This window comes from Pezoporus occidentalis, unplaced genomic scaffold (genome assembly GCF_034315485.1).
Source record: "Pezoporus occidentalis ecotype Australia unplaced genomic scaffold, CSIRO_AGI_Poc_V1 ctg6, whole genome shotgun sequence".
NCBI lineage: Eukaryota > Metazoa > Chordata > Aves > Psittaciformes > Psittacidae > Pezoporus > Pezoporus occidentalis.
In genome coordinates, this window is record NW_026915943.1 from 8,291,291 (window position 1) to 8,308,733 (window position 17,443).

Genomic DNA, 17,443 nt, shown 5'->3' on the forward strand with positions numbered 1-17,443 from the left:
GAGGAAAAATTGGGGTTTCAATGATCTGCCAGCCTCCTGCGTTTATGTCACACATTGGGAGGATGTCTGTGAATCCTAGATTTTCAATGTGCAGAATGTGCAGTGCTGGGGTGGGAGAACGGTATTAAGCAGGTACTCAAACAGATTGGATGTGTTTGGGAAAGAACAAGCCAAACAGTCCTCCCACTTTAATCCTACTCCCTTACTGTTACATTAGTTGTTTGTGTAGATACTGGCATACTTAAAATGGGCAGGAATCGTAGACTCATAGAATCATAGAATAGATAGGATTGGAAAGGACCTTAAGATATATCAGTTTTCAAGAGCTGATCACCAAATCGAAAGACTGGATGCTCTGGAACAGTTGTCCCAGATGCAACTGGGCCATAGGAGATACCTCAAGAGTTTGTTCCATTCTTCCTCCTGGGTTTAGAGATAAGGAGGACCCCTGCCAGTGGTGCTTCCTCACTGCCATAAGAAACTGCTTAGAGGAGAAAGTGGCAGAAAAGTGCCCACTTTAAACAAACCAACAGGATCCCTGATCCTCACAGTTAAATGTCCCCAGTCAAACCCCAGATACCAACTGAGGATATTTTTCTCATGAGAACATGGAAATGGCTATGAAAGAAAATGTGTGTTGGGTCAAAATTTAGTGGGCCCAAGCTGGGTGGGAAACATGAGCCTTTTTATAGAGAAGGATGACAATGTTCTGGCTTTGGAATGGGTGACATCTTTTGGATGAAATATACTTTATTCCAATTTATTTCAATTATTCATTGAAATAGTCACTGAATAAAGTTAATTCATCACATTTCTAGAAAAATCCCACTGAAGTGGTGTTACTGAGCTTCCCTCCGTAAAGCAAGGGAAATAAAAGAGATTTAATGATGCACAGGTGCTGTGCAAGGTTTCCAAGACAGGAGAACCAGGGCCAATGGGGAAGTTAGCACGAGAGGTCTAATTCCAGTATTTCTTGTGTATGCTTACTTGTGCAATGGTGGGCAAGTCAGTTAACTGGGCTGGACTTAAGAAAAGGCCACACCTGAAATATTGTGTTCAGGTTTGGCCCCTGATACACAGAAAAGATGTGGACAGGCTGGAAAGGGTCCAGAGAAAGGCCACAAAGATGGTTCAAGGACTGGGAAGCCACGTGAGGAAAGGCTGAAAGAAGTGGGTTTGTCCAGCCTTGACAAAAGAAGGCTCAGGAAGACCTTATCACCATGTTCCAGTATTTAAAGGGTGGCCACAAAGATGGAGACTGCTTTTTTACAAGAAGCCACATGGAAAAGACGAGGAGTGATGGGCACAAGTTACTCCTGGAGAGATTCCGACTGGACACAAGAGGAAAATTTTTCACAGTGAGAACAAGCAGCCATTGGAATAATGTCCCAGGGAAGTGATGGATTCCCAACACTGGACACTTTTAAGATTCAGCCAGACAGGGTGCTGGGACATCCAGTCTAGATCATGCTTTGCCTGGAAAGGATGGACCAGATAACCCCGGGGTCCCTTATGACCTGGCATTCTAATCCCTTCCTGATATTCCCTGGAACAGGGACTCTTTCTTCTTCCATACTAGAAAACTGGGACCACATTTTTGTTTCACTACATATCACAATTGTGGTAAAAAGAGTATAAAGACAACATTTTTCAGGCATGCAGACAGTGAGGATTTTTTGATGGCATGTTGTCTCTCACAAACAAGTTGCTGATGACTCGTTCTACTGTTTTCTATCCTCATATACTGAAGATACAGAGAGTCTTGTTTGCAAATCTCAACCTTCACTTCTCAGACAAAAACACAGGAAAACTTATCACTGGGTTATGAACCAGTCAGTTTGAAGAAAACGTGCTGACTGGCTCTTTCTGTCACAGTATCCATGATAGGCATATTACACATTTCCAGCCAAAAAAGCAAGGAAGGAAAAAAAAAAGAACAAACCACAAAGAATAAATGCTTCAGCCCCTTAAACCAAAATGAAAGCATTAGTCCCTGGAAACGTTTCAAATTAGGGGGTTTTTGTTTGTTCATTTTCTATTTCATTTCTGTACATGAAATATATGGCCAACAACATAAGGGACAAACAGTTAAAAGGTAATCTCAGGGCACAGACCACTTGAAAGTTTTAGGTTATGTCAAAATGTACTTTTGAAAACTATGCTTTGTATACAGGAGAAAAACTGACTTGCCAAGGATTATGAGGATCCTGTGTCTGTCCACAAAGCACCGTGCTTGAACCTTGGGTGACGTTAGAGCTGAGGCCGTTGATGCAGCTGCGATTTCAGCCCCGAGAGAGTAACCAGGAAGATTTCTGAGAGAAGCAAATCAGAAAATATGGTATTTACTGACACTGTGGTGCCAAAGTGTCTGAAGGTGCAGTGATCATTCAGGTACTGCTGCTCACCTTAACAACTGTCTCATCTTCAGCAGGGTCACTCAGGGCTCAGGTGCTGGTCAGAGCCTTCCAATATTTTACTTTACCCACACTAAAACAGACAGTGGTAACCTAGGATAGATTGCAGTGAAATCAGGTGTTGGGTGTGCAGGTGTTTGGTGTTGTACCTCAGGAGCAATCTTAGTGCTGTCAACTTGACTGTGCAGACAGGACAGGAGTGCCATCAAATGCCAAGAGGGTCACAGAAGGTTAACGCCATCAGCACTTTGAAACACTGTCCACCAAAACTGACCAACAGCGGGCTGGGTTTAGTTTCTTCCTACTGAACTCACAAATATCGAAGCAGGCTTCTGTGATCATTTATTGTGTACACACAACAAGTGTAAATATATATTTATAAACACTTGTGGTGGTCCTTAAACTTTCTGGGCCAACACAGCTCAAAACCCTTGCAGGGGATCATATGCCATTATACTCAGCTTTGGGCTGAAGCAGTTGTGTTAAATCCTGCTCACAACAGTTGCCAAAGGTGTCAGCGGGCTATTTCCCTTGGATCACCACACTACAATTTTAGGATTATTAAACAAGCACAAAACCTGAAGCATCACTGCTGAAGATGGATTCTGACACTGAAACTGGAAGTCAAAGCAGCAATATGAAGGTAAGTTCTCTATACCCCTTCAAAACTGCTAAGCATTGCCCCACGTCCCCCTGCTTTGAGATCAGTGAAACACGATTAGATGTGTCTTCACACTGATGATAAGGCCTTCGCCATGATGATATACGCTGAATGAAGAGATTAGCTGAACAGCTAGCCTTTGGAGTGACAAGAATGACAAACAGATCATTTCAAAATTAAACATCTACAGACAGAACAGCAGGAAAAGAAGTCCCAGAAGCACCGCTCAGAGCATGACACTGAGGAATGGACTGTCCCATGTTACAGGTGCACCTGTGACACAGCCTCTGTGTGCCACCACACACATTTAGCCCCTTCTCGTGGTTCAGTTTTCCCCTCTCCCATCACTTCAGGTCCTTACTCCTGAACTACAACACCCTTCATCTCAGCTTGACATCTCGAACAGGAGCCGATTCACCTGGGACAGAAACTATTTGGCCAGTTGAGGTGAAGCACATGTGTAGCTGGGCTGCCTCCTTTGAATGATGGAAGGCTTAAATCATATCTGCCTGTGGGTATGGTGCTGTGAAACCTCATGCTGTGTTACAAGAGGTCAGACTGGAGCACCCAGGGGGCTCATCCAGTCCTGGAGCCTATGAATATTCAGCTTCAATCTGGTAAATGGCTGCAGGTTAGCGGGGGGTTATACATTAAGAAGGTACATTTATATATTGAGAAAGCATAGGAAACCATCAAAGGACAGGAATATAAATGGCTTCGAAGACAGGAACATGCACAATATTTTATAATTCATAAATGACCACACCAATTACAGCCATCTAGTGGGCAGATGTGTTAAGCCATGAGCTGTCAACAAAGTGGTGCTCCTTGTATTACTGAAAGTGTGCCTCTTTCAAGCTTTAATCTATGTATGTTCCCAATTAAACCAGTCACCACCAGCACACAGGAACAAGATGCTATGCAGAACAAGGGCTGAGCCACAAAACTGGGATTCTTTTGCCAATCCCTCCTACATTCAAAGGTGTTTGCATCAAGGACTTTGGCATGTCTCTGTTAATAGTGTAAACATGGGCTGTAATTGCAATAATCCTTCAGCATTTTAAGTGCAGGAAGAAGAAAAAAAAAGAGCTCTACCTCTTTATGAGCACTTTGCCTTGAATTTCATCAGCAGGGGATGCATGTATTATTCAATCATACACCTACCACTATTATGAAGTTGCTCTTAATTATACTACAAGTGGAACCTCTCAGGTAATCAGAATTCAAGGTTAATGCATAGCTATTCCCCCATCAGTTTATAATAGACACAATTAATCCAATTTAGAATTTCAAGTTTTAGTGATTATTAAGTGCAAACAACTGTTCAATTTTTTTTGCTTGGGGGTGGACAATTTTTTTAAGTACGTCTCTTTTTATGGCTTAGAAATGTGTAAAGTAACAATTGCCACAAAAGCAGTACGAATATTAACATTAACGAATGATGACAGAGCACAAACGTCAGTATGCTTGGACTAAACCCTGTGGGAATTTACTTTACCCATCCTCCCTCTAACTGGCTGGGCAGTCCCTTTCACTTAGTCTGTGCCTCTATTGCTTTCCTTCTGCTTTTGCCTTTGGAACTATTTACAGCACAACACTGATAATAAACTGACAGGAGTGACCCAGCAGCAGATTCTCTGTAACCAACCAGCATCCTGGCATCTCTTTTGTTTCACAAATTCCTACTAAACATGAAAGATCAAGTGATATGCTTATGAAAACTCTTGAAGGGAGGAACCATATGCCACTCTCAAACAGCAAGTCAAAGCTCGCAGCTTATGGCAATATGGCACCCAGGGAAGAAAAAACGAAAACAAAGGTGTGCATAGAATCAGAGCAAAAATCTTTCCATGCCTGAGAAACCATCTCTGCAAACACGGATTGCAGAGAAAGAGGCATCTCTCCTCCTTCTAAAGTTAAAAATACATATATATGACCTATATAATTATTATGTTTCAGGTTTATTGCTGTGTGGTTATATATTATGCTACATACCAACAGAACATATTTATTCAAGAATTTTCCAGGTCTTTAGATTAAAACTCCCAAACTGTTTGTGTGTCATGCTCACTGTATATTTATAGACTGTGCATCTATCAGTATGATTCCCTTCACAATGGGCTTTAATCTAAAGCAAAAAAAAAAGGAAAGAAATTACCCCCTTCCTTATCACCCCAAACCCAACTTTTCTCCCAGACAAGCAGAAGGAAGAGGTGGGGAGAAAGCAGAGACAGAAGTCACAATTGTTCTGAGGAATCTCAGCTCTGTATTTTTAGACATCTCTGGCTGTCACAACTGTGAAGAAAACCCAAGCTGAGCTTCACTGGAGCAGCGGTGGGGGCTTGGAACAGCAGAGGAGCCCGGAACAATTGCTCCAAGAAATATAAACTGCTGCACTCCTCACAGCAAAGATGCTAGTTCAGATGCTTATATTGTTAACTGTTTCATAGCCCATCAGAGTGTAGCAGAAAGCATGTGAAGCTCTCCACAGCTTGAGCTGAATGCCTTTACTTTTTGCATTGTCCTGCAGCAATGCCCAGGAGACCTCACAAAGGAGCAGCCTTTCCATCACACATGCTGCTGATGAACCGGACTGACCCATCCCCTGCGATCTTTTAGCATGGGACAGTGCTGAGTCAGGTGGAAAAATCATTTGAGTCCTTTCCAGAAGCAGGAGCAACTCAGATACATGAACACAGTAACTGAACTAGAAGAGATGATCCACAGTTAAGGGGCACTAAGCAATTGGGTCCAAAGCTGGTTATACTGCTTCCAGCATCCAAAGTATGGACAGGGCACTGTGCAGTTGTGTGGTCACTGATCTCCTCCAGGCCTATGGTAAATGGCCCTGGTATATCTTCTAGGTGTCAAGAAGACTCATCTCCTTTCTACTACATGGCTAGAAGGCCCACCAGTTGTCACAAAGATGTAGTAACTCCAAGAGGTTAGACAAAAAGCAAGTGCTTTCCACTCATTATATTCTTCATTTTTTTAGGATACATTAATTTTTTCCGTCATCTATAAGGCTTTCCATTAAACATCCCCAGGCCCTATCACTGTCAGAGGTATGGGCCTTCCCAATACAGCAAACAAATGGGTAAATGGGGCTGCTTCACTTCCCAGAAAGCAGCAGTAGGAATGGCTGAACCCAGGACATTATCCACCCCTTATTCCATACCATTCACGTCATGCTCAGATCCCCCATTTTCAATATACTCTTATCTTAGTGCATGGACAGAATGGTATCCTGCTCCTTTGCATTTGCAGCTATCATGGTGTGATATTACACTGGCAGAAGCCTAAAGAAAACTAAACTTATAACACTCAGAGAAGGCAAAAGCTGAAAAGATTAATACTTGTGACGGGCTGCCTAGAGGTAGGATAAAGCTGAACTGACAGGACCAAAGTCTATATAAAGACTGGTGGGATACTGTGCTTTTAATTTAAAGAAATTAAAACTTGAAGTAAAATACTTTTTACCACTGACTTTTCTTGCAGCTCAGTTTGATGTTCTTTAAATCTATCTCTTAAGTTATTCAAGATCAGCTGCAGATGATCTACTCTGGCTTTAAGTCAAGTTTTCTCACCCCATAGTTTTTTAAGTATTTCCTTCCTATTTAAAATGAAGGCATTAATCCCTTCTTTTTTTATTATTTTCCTTCTTCCCCCCCCCCCCCCCCCATTTCTCCATTTCTCTTCAGCCTACTTAGAAACATAAGGGAAAAATTCATGTGGTCCAGAAGAGATCCCAACCAAGCATTATGCAAAAGGGATGTGAAGTCTCTCTAGAGATTATCACCCAGAGATGTGTATACATAAGCCACTCTACACCCTGTGTTATGGGCCATGGTTTCTTCTCTGTAGAAATGCTTGATAAAAAAAAATCTAACACTCTATACATAATGTCCTGGGTTCAGCAGTAGCAGTCATTTTTCCCCGTCTTGGTAGCTGGTGCAGTGCTGTGTTTTGACTTTCGGCCTGGGAACAGAGCTGATAACACTGATGTTTTGGTTTGGCCAAGGACTTTGTGAGCCTCATGCTCTGCCAAGGAGGAGGGGAAACCAGGAGGAAGCAGAGACAGGACACCTGACCCAAACTGACCAAAGAGGTATTCCATACCACAGCACATCATGCCCAGGATGTAACTGGGAGTTAGCCGTAAGGGCTGGGACTGTGGGGTTGGAGCAGGTATCGGTCAGTGTTTAGTCGGGCTGGGGGGGGCGAGTTATCAGTTGGCTGGTGGTGAGATGTTGTATTCTCTTCCCTTGTTATTTCCTTTATCATTATTATTATTGGTGGTAGCAGCAGTGATTTGTGTTATACCTTAGTTACTAAACTGTTCTAGCCCGCCGGACAGGTCCAAGGGCTACTGCATGAACTATCTCACATTTAATTTACTCAAAGGCTTGTTGTTGCTCAGGGCCCCATTTAAAATCATTCTTCTTCCGGGTCACATGATAGAGAGGGCTTACAATCGAACTGTAATTTGGGATGTGCATTCTCCAGAACCCCACAGCACCCAAGAAAGCTTGCATTTCTTTCTTATTAGTTGGTGGAGACATTGCTGTTATCTTGTTGATCACATCTGTGGGGGTCTGTCTATGTCCATCTTGCCATTTGATTCCCAAAAAATGAATCTCCTGTGCAGGTCCCTTGACCTTACTCCGTTTTATGGCAAAACCGGAACGCTGCACACAGTCTCTCCTGCTCTGAAAGACTGTTACAAGAGATGGAGCCTGGCATCATGGACCAGATAACGGTTAGTACTTGGATGGGAGACCGCCTGGGAATCCCGGGTGCTGTAGGCTTTCAGGGGTGGTGAATACATTGTTTCTTCATCTTGCTTCACACTTCTTGCCTCTTTTTTGCTTGTTCTCTTGCGTACAGGGGCAACCGATATTGGTACTAATTGGTCCTCTGATTTGGCTGCAGTGATTATCACTGTGGTTTGAGTAGCGACTGTACTTGTTGCTGGGGGTGGTTGAAGCTAAGCAGGGTCGGGCTCGGTTAGTACTTTGGAATTTCACTACCAAACAACTGCAAAATCCAGAAGAACTAGTAAAACACTTAAATGAGGTGTGTGGTCATTCTGGCCATACCAGAGATGGACAAATCATGGCAACGTGCTGGGGCTTCGCCTATGCTTACAGGACCTTGTTCAACACTATCCAGCACCTTCAAAAGGAAAGGAACTGTCGTGGGGGGCCCACTGACCAAAAAATAATTCACCTTTATGTTGCCAATCTAAGCACAGGAGAAGTAAGAGATGATTGTGGGATCTTTTCCTTTCTATGCATTGCACAAGCAAAGCAGCGTCCACCATCCTGGATGGTGGTCTGGTGCTCAGATATCAAAATTATGCTGTGAATTAGAAAGGCCACACAGAAATATCTGAGGAACAGAGAAAATGTCTGGTGGTGAAAGAATCACAGAGTTCAATACACTGATCAAAAAGAATCATTGGGAAATTACTTAAATCTTCACTGCTCCTTAAAGGCACCCAACATAAGCCATAAAAAACCCTCTTCATCCTAGCAGAAATAAGCAAAATATGAACATGGAAGCTAAAGAATAGACATACAACATGAAAATCCAGTGAAGCACACATTTGTAAAACACTGGGAAAGGTCAACCTCCTGAACAAACTACTAAAGGAAGTGGTGAACTCCCCATCATTTGGTGCCTTTGGAGCAGGACTCTATGCCTTTCAGAACCTGTGCCCCAGACAAACACAGGTTTTGAGCTCCGTGCAGGGTAACTAAGTGAAATGCAATACCCTGTTATGTGCAGGAAGTTTGGTGATTTAATGGTCCCACCTTGCATTCAACTTTCAGCATTCAGCTGCTCGTAACTATGGCATTACTAAGTCGTGTTGAAAAGTATCCTGTTCTTTTTTACCTTTGTGTATACACATGTGGGTATAAAGTCTGTAGGAATTCACCTTCCATGCTGTATTGTGTCATACTAGTCATGCAGCCTTCAATTGTAAAAGAGAATGGCACAAAACACAAGATATTTTTCTGCCATCTCCAGAGGCTTTGGGATCATCCTGGAGCAAGGATTTACCTTTCACCTGCCCAGTACCCAACAGCCTGGTAAACTACTCTACGACTCTTACAGACAGACAGAGGCTGGGGCCAAATAACAATGAACCTCACAACATAAACTAAAGCAGACACAAAAGCAAAACAAGCCATCATATATCTGCAGCCTGGGCTTCAGAGATATTTTCAGGGCATCTATAGTTGAAGTTGGAACCAATTCTTTATGTCTTGTTTGAAGGATATTGCCATGACAGCAGGACCCCAAACCCGACAGAAAGTGCTTGTCAGAGAGAGGAGGTAACTTAGAAATATTACTCAAAATTCTTTATCTGTCATCTCTATTATTAATACACTATGTGTCTTTTCAAAGAAAACCCAAGGTTAAATTGGGAAATTAAGGAGATAATAGAGATTGTAAGAAATAGGAGTGGAAAGGATCTCAGCACCATTTGCAAACACTTTCACCCACAACTTGTGTGAAACAGAAGAGTGGCCATTTCAAAGACTTTCAAGAATAAGGCATAATTCATCAGTTCTCTGCAGGACTTGAGTCTTCCTTACTTTCTATGTATGCGGCCTTATGAGGCATGTCAAATTGATCTTGAGTATTGGTCACCCCATCCTACCCTATAAATAAACTAAGCATTGCATGCAGGTTTTGAGGAAAATGTAAGGCATTTTTAGGGTTTAGGTACCTACATGGGGTTTATGTACCTACATGCACTTCAAATTAGCTCTGTATCTACATACAAGTTCTTTAACATAGTCCGTCTTTTCTCGTTTGATTCTCAGACCATCACAGAAATGCAAAAAACAAAAGCAAAAACCAACTAGAAAAGGCTGAAAAAAGCTAGTTTTTATAACATGTAAGGATGTGGTTTCAGAATGCAAGGTGTTGCACAGGCAAAGAAACCCAGCTTCCTAAAGCAGTTGACAGGACAATCCCACAACAGCTCTGTCAGCAGGATGAGAGGCAGCACACCACAGCCTGGGGATGCAAAACATACCCTGTGTAAGGGGGAAAGAATGTTTGAGGGCAAATTCTTTGTAATGTGAAACTCTAGTGGGGTTTGTAGGGTATGGCAAAAATTTAGGTAATTGTGCAGTATAACCAAGAAGTAAATTTGGAGAATCACCTTGAGAGCAAAGAGGAGGTCCAGCTTGCTATATCTGTATTTTCCAATTCAACTAAAAGAAAATAGTATACAGCAGCAAAACACAGTCCCAGACACTTGGGAGGAAATTGTGAGTCAACACAATCATATTTGGTATAAATCTTAATACCATATTCCTATTTAAAATAACCAGAAGTTGGCAGAAAGATAGGAAAAGCAAAGCAGGGTCTATCACTAACAAAGGAATCAGGCAAATGGAGCATCAGGTCTCCTAAACCAAGGCAGACCAATGGTGGGTACAATCCAATGCTGTTGCAGCTTCTTAGCTTAGTGCCTAGCTAAGGCACTAAAGCAGCTGAGAAGGAGCACGGGTTTAAGCATAGTCAAGGGCTACCTTCTATGATGTTCTTCTTCTTGCTAACACACTGCTTGTTGCTCTAATTTCAAGCCTGTCTAGCTCATAAAAAATTATTTAGTAAATCTGACAGGCAGAAAAAAACACACTTTTTCAGACTAAAAACCCAACTTCCTCAAAAGCACTGACATAGATAAAACCCACTGTGGGGAGCTGCAATCTAAAATACAAGCAGGAACCCCAAGAAAACAGGCTGTGCTTCCACCATGCTGCAAAGGTCAGGGGTACATCAAGAGCCTTTCAGCTGGCATGGGTCACTTACAATCAAGAGGCAGGCATTGAAGATGTAACCCATAGCAGTAGACAAAATTGGTACTAAAACACTATCACGAAATCTGAAACAGAGTTTTCTCCTCAGTTTGCAGCACGTACTGTACCAGCTAGCATGACTCTGTTCTCAAATCTGTTGATTGCTTTTGAGTTATAATTATTTTTTAATTGCTGTTTAAAGATATTTATACTCTTAAAGAATCGAGATTTTTCAGGATAATTGCCTACTGATTTCTAGAAACTGAGAACCTATTTACCAGCAAACTGCAGTGGTATAAAAGAGGAAGTTATTTCTTTCACCCTATATTCATTTTTGTGTATCAGCCGACTTCATCAGGACTTGTTTCTGGTGCCTGGAGTAGCATTTGTTGGCAACGCATGTCCCAAAATCTGAACTTAATTTTCTCAGGATTTATTTTGTGTGGGAAATCTTGTCATATTTGGGCGCTAGTGCAATCATCATTGCATACAAGTAGCACAAACGTTTCTTAAACGCAGCACAGATGCATCCTTTTTAACCAGCCATGATGTCTTTCATACAACGAGTATGTTTTGGAGTCAAGGCTTAACCAGGCTTTGCATCAGTGCTCACACAAAGCAGCTGGAACAAGTCAACAAATATGACCGACTTCAATTAGCGGTGATAAAACACACCCACTTAGTAACCAGATTTTAGCCATCCCCATCCAAGGTGATCCAGTGAATGCCAGTTGAAGCTACATTTGCTTGTGCTTGTGGCATTTGAAACCAATTGAGTGCCCTCAGAGACAGCACCTGGGATAACAAGTTTTTCCCAAGCAATCTAATTCCAGCACTAGGTAGATGACAAACCTTTGCAGGTTCCATTCAAGATACTTCTGCTAGGGTAGAAAGACAGAAATTTAACCTAGGTTCTCTTCTGACTTGGTCTGAGTTCAGCCCATCTCCACATTCGCCCAACATAGCAAACCCAGCTTGCAAACAGCGTTTTCCTTCTTTTTTTATTTATTAGGAAGAAATTCTTCACTATGAGGGTGCTGAGGCACTGGTACAGGGTGCCCAGAGAAGCTGTGGCTGTGCCATCCCTGGCAGTGCTCAAGGCCATGTTGAACAGGGCTTGGAGCAACCTGGTCTAGTGGAAGGTATCCCTGCCCATGGCAGGAGGTTGGAACTGGATGAGCTTTAAGGTCTTTTCCACCCCAAACCATTCTATGATGATTCTGTGATTCTATTCTTGATCTTCCTGGTTGCAGCTGATTTGTAGCAACATCTTCTGCACCTCCCAGATCAATCCCACTGTAGGACAACCCACCCTATCTGCTGCTATCATTTGCATCCTTATCTTCTTTTCAGCCCAAACTAGGTGATATAAGCTCTTGAAAACCCACAAGTGCCACTCTGTGTGCCAGCTATGAACCTTGCGGGTACAGGTTGAAGTGAAGGGTAATCTGGGTGAACTGCACAGTGTCTGACACACACATACACAGCAAGGACAAGGCTTGCTGCATGCTGGGGCTCTCTTGTCAATCTAACAGCAGGGTAATTGCAGCCAGGTTAATCTAACTGTAGGTCACTTGTCATCAGAGTAGGGGTGTTAAGGACAGTAAACTCTCTTCTATCACACTGTCAGCATTGCTTACACAAAGAACCTCATGCCACCCATCATCTGGACATCTTCATAGCGTGTAGGTTAAGACTGCAATGTCCTTCCTCAAAAAGATCATGCAGATGCCAGGCTTGCCTTTGGAAAGCAGCTTACCTTAATGAAGTGGTGTGATTTTCCTTGGTCTTGGCACTCAGGAAGCCTCCTGGGCAAGCAGAAAGCTTGTGGGAATGATTCACCAGTGATTGCATGAAGGCTTTCCAATTTTTCCTCCAGCTTTTCCTTCTTTTTTTTTGTTGTTGTTGCTACCAGCTGCTTCATATTCTGCCACTTGCTACCAGAGAAGACTGTTCCATCTTGCTAGGATCCAGTTCAGTGCATAGACATCTCACAATTGGAGCCGCAACCCGGTTTAGTTTTCCAGTTTACAGCTTTTGCTCAGAAACTCAGCAGCAAGACCCGAGGCACAGTGTGCCAGCACCAGAGACCGTAAGCGATGCAGAGGTGATTTCTGGAACACCTTTTCAATTTCTAATTCAGCTCCAAAAAATATTTTTATAACCTCCTTTTTTTTTTCCCCTCTGCTGTGATCCATGAACAGAAGAGACACAAGCTGAAAATTATGGAAAGATCCTTACTTAGTCGCACGGAAACCAGTTTTTAGCTTTCCTGCCCTATTGATGCAGGTTCCATATTCAGATCGTACTCAGTTTCCAAAGAAAAAGGCCTGTTTGGATCAGATCCAGGAATATCTTCTGATTTGCTTTGGAGTGGGAAAAGCAGGAATCCCACTCATCTGGGACTCCCATTGGGGGTGAATTTGAAAATAAGACTGAAGAAAATCCAGGAGATCTGTATCATGGTCAGGTTAGTAAATATGGACAAAGCATGCAACATGCTTATCAGCAGGCAGTGTGACTGGGGAAGCCTGGTCTCCTATGGATCTGTACCTTGCAGCTATACTCTCTGATTCTTTAATAACACTTGAGTTCCTGTTGTGGCCTTTATCCCAGGGATATTAACAGTGTCTCTCTCATCAATCCACCCTCTGTTATATTAGAACTTGTCAAAAAATAATCTCCTTGGGACCATTGCTAAATGTGATTGAAAGTGCACAAGCCAAAAAAAAAAAAAAACCCTGAGGAAAAGAGTGACAGATAGATGCTCAGAGAATATGAGCACAGAAGCCCTGTTTCAAAATGAGAGTAGACTAAAAGCTGGTATACTTGCATTCAGAGTGGTATCCTGCTAATTTAAATCTATCAGTGAACATTTCCAAGTGCACCAAAAGTGCCAAAAGAACAGGTTGTTTGCTTATAAAGGGAACGCCTTAACCATTTAACTATCACTTTTTGTCGATTGATGGGGAAATGCAGTGTTACGTGGGCAATCAGACTGGAAGATCACAAACACTCTTTCCAGATTTAAAATATGCAGGAACATGAAAAAGTGTAAAAAATGTAAATCAAATGAACCAGCTTCTATCTGGATTGAATAAATGAAGGATCATTGAAAAATGACAGGGTTTGTGGGGAAACAGTAGTTAGAGAGTATGCTTACACATATGCTTATAAACTTATATACACTTCTGCTTACAAACAGCACCAGGAATGTTCCCAAGTGCTGGAATTCAGTTCCCTACACTGTTAACTTGCCAGAGAGTCCCTGACATCACTCGTCCCAGGCCAAGAGCCTTCCTCCAGCCACATACCAGGTGTTAGCATGGACCAAAGGCTAACAGACAGCTTGGTGGCAGCCTCCCATTTTTGTAGGGTTAAAAAATAGCAAGTTTAACAGCCTGGAGACAGCCCAGCATGACAGAGCAGTACTCCTCCAGCAGACCTCACCAGCCAGCATCGAGGGAGGGATGCCATGTGCTCTGCACTGAAGCCCAGTGCCAAAGGATGATGATGCTGTGGGGAACTGTGAGAAGTGCATGTTGGTGTCAGCACCGCTGAGAAAGAAGTACATCTGACTGTGAGAGACATGCAGCTTGGGACAGCACCTGGGGAGGGAGAAATGGGAAAGTATCCACATATGGATACTCTCACTCTTGATTCAACAATCTTCACAAGCACAGCCCAAGAGAAAGACCAGAAGTCCCCTTGGTAGCAGCCCAAATATGAAGCTTGACCTGTACCTTGGAGGCAGCCCCAGCTTTGAGCACTGGCCTCATAGGCCCAAGTCAACGCTAGTATTAGCAATGTGCAATCCCATACCCAGCAATAAACCATAAGGCAGGGCTGCCTGCCAGACTCAACACTGGACAACATCACCATGGACTCTTCTTGAAAGAGTGCTCAAGCTGCTATATGTAATTGTTTGGGTTGTTTTTTTTTTAGTGGGTAGAATTTTGTCAGCAGCACAGCACAAGTAGTCCTAGCTCTGATGTCAGGTCTCCCTCCAAATCTACTTCCCCACTTCTCGTACTTCTCTTGCAGTTCGGATGAGATGCTAGAGAGGGACCTTTTATCAGGGACTGTACTGATAGGAGAAGGGGGAATGGGTTAAAACTTAAACAGGGGAAGTTTAGATTGGATATAAGGAGGAAGTTCTTTACTGTAAGGGTGGTGAGGCACTGGAATGGTTTGCTCAAGGAAGCTGTGAATGCTCCATCCCTGGCAGTGTTCAAGGCCAGGTTGGACAGAGCCTTGGGTGACACGGTTTAGTGTGAGGTGTCCCTGCCCATGGCAGGGGGGTGGAACTTGATAATGTTAAGGTCCTTTCCGACCCTAACTATTCCATGATTCTTGTTCCATGTTTTGATTTGCTGTTTACCTCCACCTCTATTTTGTAATCTTTCAGTAGGAAACTTCCTTTCATCTGTGGCACTGCAAGAAGAGAGGAGTTTGTTTGCTACAAGACAAAATTCCCTCAGCTTTTTCAGCACTATCACTTCTACCAGCAAGAAAATGTTCAGTTTATTCTATTTCATTTCTAATCCACATCATTGATACGTGACGCTTCTTCATTAGGCTTGATTGGGCTGTATTAATGAACGCTGCCTTTCCCATCCCATAATCCTTCTCTAATCAGCATTTAATTTCAGTCTTTGCCCTGGAAGGGGGGGAAGCGTCACAAATATTAAGTCATCTGGATATTGCAGATAATATCTAGAGAAAAGCAGAAGCCATACACTGATAAAAGCACTGGCACTTTCTTTTTCTACTTGAGTGATGAGACTCTACATAACCAAAGGAAAGATTCCTAGCATCACTTTTATGTTAGAAAGGTAACTAGCACAGTAAGTAAGGGGAGCACGATAGCAGGGAATATGTAAGGAAGTGCTTGAGTGGTGATGGGAAAATCTTAATCCTTTGCTGAAGGCATTTAAACTGAAGGACTAAATTGCTTCCATGTTAATTTTGATGTTACCCTGCAATATCTATAAGTGCTCTTTGGTGAAGCTCTAATACCTCTGGAAAAGTTAATGTTTTATAACCAATTAACTCAAATGGGTAAGATATGTTATAATGATGGCATGTATTTAAGAAAGACAGGGAAATTAATGGTATAGGGACAACCCCCCTCCACCTTTTTAGGAAGAAAACCTGTGAGACAAGGACTCCACTGTTCTAACCCAGGTTCAGGTACAGGAATCCCCCAGCAATCCACTTCAGCTCAGTTTTCAGTTTCCACATTTGCCACAGCAAGGGAATATTTATCCTTGGGAGATTAATTTTTTAATTTGCTTTTAACTAATCTTTGTCTTTTGAAGATAGAAATCTTTACATGAGTGCTAGATATTATTAAGTATACAAAAGCAATGAGAGGAAAAAAAAACCAAACAATTTCTTTTTGAAATGGATTTTTGCATCAAGTATTATATACTGTGTAAAACAAACAAACTAAAAATTGATCTCTTCTCACAGTCTTCAAGTGTTCTGTAAACTCTGCAAATATTGCTTCAGTTGCTTTTTTAAAAAGTATATTTTAGCTATTTTCTTTCAGACAGTCCTTTCCCTTGACAAGACCAAGGACTTCATAGCTTCTGCAGTTGCATTTCACTTTGCATTTTCACATTAAATAATGGCCCTGTGAAAGGAAATGGCAATCAGTTATCACTTTTAGTTTCAACAAGGGCTTTTGTTTATTCCTAGAGGAATAATTTCTCGTGATCTGCAAAAGCAAAATTAAAAGAAAATCACAGAACATTATTTCAAGTGATGAAGAACACAAAATAAGAAATTACTAAAGGCAAAAGTGTTCGAGCAGGCATGTTTTCCTACATCAAATCTCACTGAAGAAGCATATTTGTATTAATTCAGTGGATGCTGGAATATGCTGTCCCTCTCAAACTGTAGCAGGTGACCCTTGGAGAGGAACTCCCTCATGGTACACTTGAAATGCCATTGTTTTCCTTCTTTCTAAAGGCAATGTACAACAGCAACCCAAACTGCCCGGAGTTAAGCACAGAAAGGTCCTGTCTTGGTCTAACTTCTTCTGGGAGAAGGAAAATCCGGTTTTCTAAATTTCTTATGCAGCCTTGACTTGATGAGGAGCCATTTTTCCTCTTCAGTGTAACTGTGGCTTATTAATAGTGCCAGTCTACTGTGTTTTACTCCAGATGTGGTTCCATGTGTGTGGTGAAGAGGATGATCTCCATCTACAGCTCATAAAGAGTTTTATATAAATGTCCATTACCCATGTAATGGCAACAGCCAACAGTTTTATTAGGCAATATAAAAAGATATTAGGGATATAAACTGTAATGCCTCAGAGCAGAAGCCAATCAGTGACTGTCTGGAGTTACCCAGAAAAGACTTTCTGTCGGCAAGTTATTCCCTCATCATCTATAAGGGTGTTTCTTGCCTTCCTCTGCAAGACATCAGGAGGCAGACACACTCAGAGACAGGCTGCTGAATCCCCCCAGTGTCTGGTTGGGTCCAGCTTAGCAACTCCCCTGTGCTTGCTGCAATGCATAAATGAAGTGCGGCACTTT